Raw genomic sequence first — 6305 nt, 5'->3', positions numbered from 1 at the left:
GGGTACAATTTGCTACAATTTTTGTAGTACAAGTTTTTCTGTATTATGCTCCGGATACCGTTTTTTTTCAACACTCTTCTATTTTACACATTCTTGAAAAATTCTCGATATTGATGCATCTGGGAGCAAAAATGTTACAGACCATCACGTTAAGTGTACAATTTGCTACAATTTTTGTAGTACAAGTTTTTCTGTATTATGCTCCGGATACCGTTTTTTTTCAACACTCTTCTATTTTACACATTCTTGAAAAATTCTCGATATTGATGCATCTGGGAGCAAAAATGTTACAGACCATTACGTTAAGTGTGCAATTTGCTACAATTTTTGTAGTACAAGTTTTTCTGTATTATGCTCCGGATACCGTTTTTTTTCAACACTCTTCTATTTTACACATTCTTGAAAAATTCTCGATATTGATGCATCTGGGAGCAAAAATGTTACAGACCATCACGTTAAGTGTACAATTTGCTACAATTTTTGTAGTAAAAGTTTTTCTGTATTATGCTCCGGATACCGTTTTTTTTCAACACTCTTCTATTTTACACATTTTTGAAAAATTCTCCACACTGATGCATCTGGGAGCAAAAATGTTACAGACCATTACGTTACGGGTACAATTTGCTACAATTTTTGTAGTACAAGTTTTTCTGTATTATGCTCCGGATACCGTTTTTTTCAACACTCTTCTATTTTACACATTCTTGAAAAATTCTCGATATTGATGCATCTGGGAGCAAAAATGTTACAGACCATTACGTTAAGTGTACAATTTGCTACAATTTTTGTAGTACAAGTTTTTCTGTATTATGCTCCGGATACCGTTTTTTTTCAACACTCTTCTATTTTACACATTTTTGAAAAATTCTCCACACTGATGCATCTAGGAGCAAAAATGTTAGACACTATTACGTTAAGGGTACAATTTGCTACAATTTTTGTAGTACAAGTTTTTCTGTATTATGCTCCGGATACCGTTTTTTTTTCAACACTCTTCTATTTTACACATTCTTGAAAAATTCTCGATATTGATGCATCTGGGAGCAAAAATGTTACAGACCATCACGTTAAGTGTACAATTTGCTACAATTTTTGTAGTAAAAGTTTTTCTGTATTATGCTCCGGATACCGTTTTTTTTCAACACTCTTCTATTTTACACATTTTTGAAAAATTCTCCACACTGATGCATCTGGGAGCAAAAATGTTACAGACCATTACGTTACGGGTACAATTTGCTACAATTTTTGTAGTACAAGTTTTTCTGTATTATGCTCCGGATACCGTTTTTTTTCAACACTCTTCTATTTTACACATTCTTGAAAAATTCTCGATATTGATGCATCTGGGAGCAAAAATGTTACAGACCATCACGTTAAGTGTACAATTTGCTACAATTTTTGTAGTACAAGTTTTTCTGTATTATGCTCCGGATACCGTTTTTTTTCAACACTCTTCTATTTTACACATTCTTGAAAAATTCTCGATATTGATGCATCTGGGAGCAAAAATGTTACAGACCATTACGTTAAGTGTGCAATTTGCTACAATTTTTGTAGTACAAGTTTTTCTGTATTATGCTCCGGATACCGTTTTTTTTCAACACTCTTCTATTTTACACATTCTTGAAAAATTCTCGATATTGATGCATCTGGGAGCAAAAATGTTACAGACCATTACGTTAAGTGTACAATTTGCTACAATTTTTGTAGTACAAGTTTTTCTGTATTATGCTCCGGATACCGTTTTTTTTCAACACTCTTCTATTTTACACATTCTTGAAAAATTCTCGATATTGATGCATCTGGGAGCAAAAATGTTACAGACCATCACGTTAAGTGTACAATTTGCTACAATTTTTGTAGTAAAAGTTTTTCTGTATTATGCTCCGGATACCGTTTTTTTTCAACACTCTTCTATTTTACACATTTTTGAAAAATTCTCCACACTGATGCATCTGGGAGCAAAAATGTTACAGACCATTACGTTACGGGTACAATTTGCTACAATTTTTGTAGTACAAGTTTTTCTGTATTATGCTCCGGATACCGTTTTTTTTCAACACTCTTCTATTTTACACATTTTTGAAAAATTCTCCACACTGATGCATCTGGGAGCAAAAATGTTACAGACCATTACGTTACGGGTACAATTTGCTACAATTTTTGTAGTACAAGTTTTTCTGTATTATGCTCCGGATACCGTTTTTTTTCAACACTCTTCTATTTTACACATTTTTGAAAAATTCTCCACACTGATGCATCTAGGAGCAAAAATGTTAGACACTATTACGTTAAGGGTACAATTTGCTACAATTTTTGTAGTACAAGTTTTTCTGTATTATGCTCCGGATACCGTTTTTTTTCAACACTTTTCTATTTTACACATTCTTGAAAAATTCTCGATATTGATGCATCTGGGAGCAAAAATGTTACAGACCATCACGTTAAGTGTACAATTTGCTACAATTTTTGTAGTAAAAGTTTTTCTGTATTATGCTCCGGATACCGTTTTTTTTCAACACTCTTCTATTTTACACATTTTTGAAAAATTCTCCACACTGATGCATCTGGGAGCAAAAATGTTACAGACCATTACGTTACGGGTACAATTTGCTACAATTTTTGTAGTACAAGTTTTTCTGTATTATGCTCCGGATACCGTTTTTTTTCAACACTCTTCTATTTTACACATTTTTGAAAAATTCTCCACACTGATGCATCTGGGAGCAAAAATGTTACAGACCATTACGTTACGGGTACAATTTGCTACAATTTTTGTAGTACAAGTTTTTCTGTATTATGCTCCGGATACCGTTTTTTTTCAACACTCTTCTATTTTACACATTCTTGAAAAATTCTCGATATTGATGCATCTGGGAGCAAAAATGTTACAGACCATCACGTTAAGTGTACAATTTGCTACAATTTTTGTAGTAAAAGTTTTTCTGTATTATGCTCCGGATACCGTTTTTTTTCAACACTCTTCTATTTTACACATTTTTGAAAAATTCTCCACACTGATGCATCTGGGAGCAAAAATGTTACAGACCATTACGTTACGGGTACAATTTGCTACAATTTTTGTAGTACAAGTTTTTCTGTATTATGCTCCGGATACCGTTTTTTTTCAACACTCTTCTATTTTACACATTTTTGAAAAATTCTCCACACTGATGCATCTGGGAGCAAAAATGTTACAGACCATTACGTTACGGGTACAATTTGCTACAATTTTTGTAGTACAAGTTTTTCTGTATTATGCTCCGGATACCGTTTTTTTTCAACACTCTTCTATTTTACACATTTTTGAAAAATTCTCCACACTGATGCATCTAGGACAAAAATGTTAGACACTATTACGTTAAGGGTACAATTTGCTACAATTTTTGTAGTACAAGTTTTTCTGTATTATGCTCCGGATACCGTTTTTTTTCAACACTTTTCTATTTTACACATTCTTGAAAAATTCTCGATATTGATGCATCTGGGAGCAAAAATGTTACAGACCATCACGTTAAGTGTACAATTTGCTACAATTTTTGTAGTAAAAGTTTTTCTGTATTATGCTCCGGATACCGTTTTTTTTCAACACTCTTCTATTTTACACATTCTTGAAAAATTCTCGATATTGATGCATCTGGGAGCAAAAATGTTACAGACCATCACGTTAAGTGTACAATTTGCTACAATTTTTGTAGTAAAAGTTTTTCTGTATTATGCTCCGGATACCGTTTTTTTTCAACACTCTTCTATTTTACACATTTTTGAAAAATTCTCCACACTGATGCATCTGGGAGCAAAAATGTTACAGTCCATTACGTTACGGGTACAATTTGCTACAATTTTTGTAGTACAAGTTTTTCTGTATTATGCTCCGGATACCGTTTTTTTTCAACACTCTTCTATTTTACACATTCTTGAAAAATTCTCGATATTGATGCATCTGGGAGCAAAAATGTTACAGACCATCACGTTAAGTGTACAATTTGCTACAATTTTTGTAGTACAAGTTTTTCTGTATTATGCTCCGGATACCGTTTTTTTTCAACACTCTTCTATTTTACACATTCTTGAAAAATTCTCGATATTGATGCATCTGGGAGCAAAAATGTTATAGACCATCACGTTAAGTGTACAATTTGCTACAATTTTTGTAGTAAAAGTTTTTCTGTATTATGCTCCGGATACCGTTTTTTTTCAACACTCTTCTATTTTACACATTTTTGAAAAATTCTCCACACTGATGCATCTGGGAGCAAAAATGTTACAGACCATTACGTTACGGGTACAATTTGCTACAATTTTTGTAGTACAAGTTTTTCTGTATTATGCTCCGGATACCGTTTTTTTTCAACACTCTTCTATTTTACACATTCTTGAAAAATTCTCGATATTGATGCATCTGGGAGCAAAAATGTTACAGACCATCACGTTAAGTGTACAATTTGCTACAATTTTTGTAGTACAAGTTTTTCTGTATTATGCTCCGGATACCGTTTTTTTTCAACACTCTTCTATTTTACACATTCTTGAAAAATTCTCGATATTGATGCATCTGGGAGCAAAAATGTTACAGACCATCACGTTAAGTGTACAATTTGCTACAATTTTTGTAGTACAAGTTTTTCTGTATTATGCTCCGGATACCGTTTTTTTTCAACACTCTTCTATTTTACACATTCTTGAAAAATTCTCGATATTGATGCATCTGGGAGCAAAAATGTTACAGACCATTACGTTAAGGGTACAATTTGCTACAATTTTTGTTGTACAAGTTCTTCTGTATTATGCTCCGGATACCGTTTTTCTTCAACACTCTTCTATTTTACACATTCTTGAAAAATTCTCGATATTGATGCATCTGGGAGCAAAAATGTTACAGACCATCACGTTAAGTGTACAATTTGCTACAATTTTTGTAGTACAAGTTTTTCTGTATTATGTTCCGGATACCGTGTTTTTTCAACACTCTTCTATTTTACACATTCTTGAAAAATTCTCGATATTGATGCATCTGGGAGCAAAAATGTTACAGACCATCACGTTAAGTGTACAATTTGCTACAATTTTTGTAGTACAAGTTTTTCTGTATTATGCTCCGGATACCGTTTTTTTTCAACACTCTTCTATTTTACACATTCTTGAAAAATTCTCGATATTGATGCATCTGGGAGCAAAAATGTTACAGACCATTACGTTAAGGGTACAATTTGCTACAATTTTTGTTGTACAAGTTCTTCTGTATTATGCTCCGGATACCGTTTTTCTTCAACACTCTTCTATTTTACACATTCTTGAAAAATTCTCGATATTGATGCATCTGGGAGCAAAAATGTTACAGACCATCACGTTAAGTGTACAATTTGCTACAATTTTTGTAGTACAAGTTTTTCTGTATTATGCTCCGGATACCGTGTTTTTTCAACACTCTTCTATTTTACACATTCTTGAAAAATTCTCGATATTGATGCATCTGGGAGCAAAAATGTTACAGACCATCACGTTAAGTGTACAATTTGCTACAATTTTTGTAGTACAAGTTTTTCTGTATTATGCTCCGGATACCGTTTTTTTTCAACACTCTTCTATTTTACACATTCTTGAAAAATTCTCGATATTGATGCATCTGGGAGCAAAAATGTTACAGACCATCACGTTAAGTGTACAATTTGCTACAATTTTTGTAGTACAAGTTTTTCTGTATTATGCTCCGGATACCGTTTTTTTTCAACACTCTTCTATTTTACACATTCTTGAAAAATTCTCGATATTGATGCATCTGGGAGCAAAAATGTTACAGACCATCACGTTAAGTGTACAATTTGCTACAATTTTTGTAGTACAAGTTTTTCTGTATTATGCTCCGGATACCGTTTTTTTTCAACACTCTTCTATTTTACACATTCTTGAAAAATTCTCGATATTGATGCATCTGGGAGCAAAAATGTTACAGACCATTACGTTAAGGGTACAATTTGCTACAATTTTTGTTGTACAAGTTCTTCAGTATTATGCTCCGGATACCGTTTTTCTTCAACACTCTTCTATTTTACACATTCTTGAAAAATTCTCGATATTGATGCATCTGGGAGCAAAAATGTTACAGACCATCACGTTAAGTGTACAATTTGCTACAATTTTTGTAGTACAAATTTTTCTGTATTATGCTCCGGATACCGTTTTTTTTCAACACTCTTCTATTTTACACATTCTTGAAAAATTCTCGATATTGATGCATCTGGGAGCAAAAATGTTACAGACCATTACGTTACGGGTACAATTTGCTACAATTTTTGTAGTACAAG

The sequence above is a fragment of the Onthophagus taurus genome, chromosome 4 (genome assembly GCF_036711975.1).
Source record: "Onthophagus taurus isolate NC chromosome 4, IU_Otau_3.0, whole genome shotgun sequence".
Classification (NCBI taxonomy): Eukaryota; Metazoa; Arthropoda; class Insecta; order Coleoptera; family Scarabaeidae; genus Onthophagus; species Onthophagus taurus.
This window is presented reverse-complemented; position numbering follows the sequence as displayed.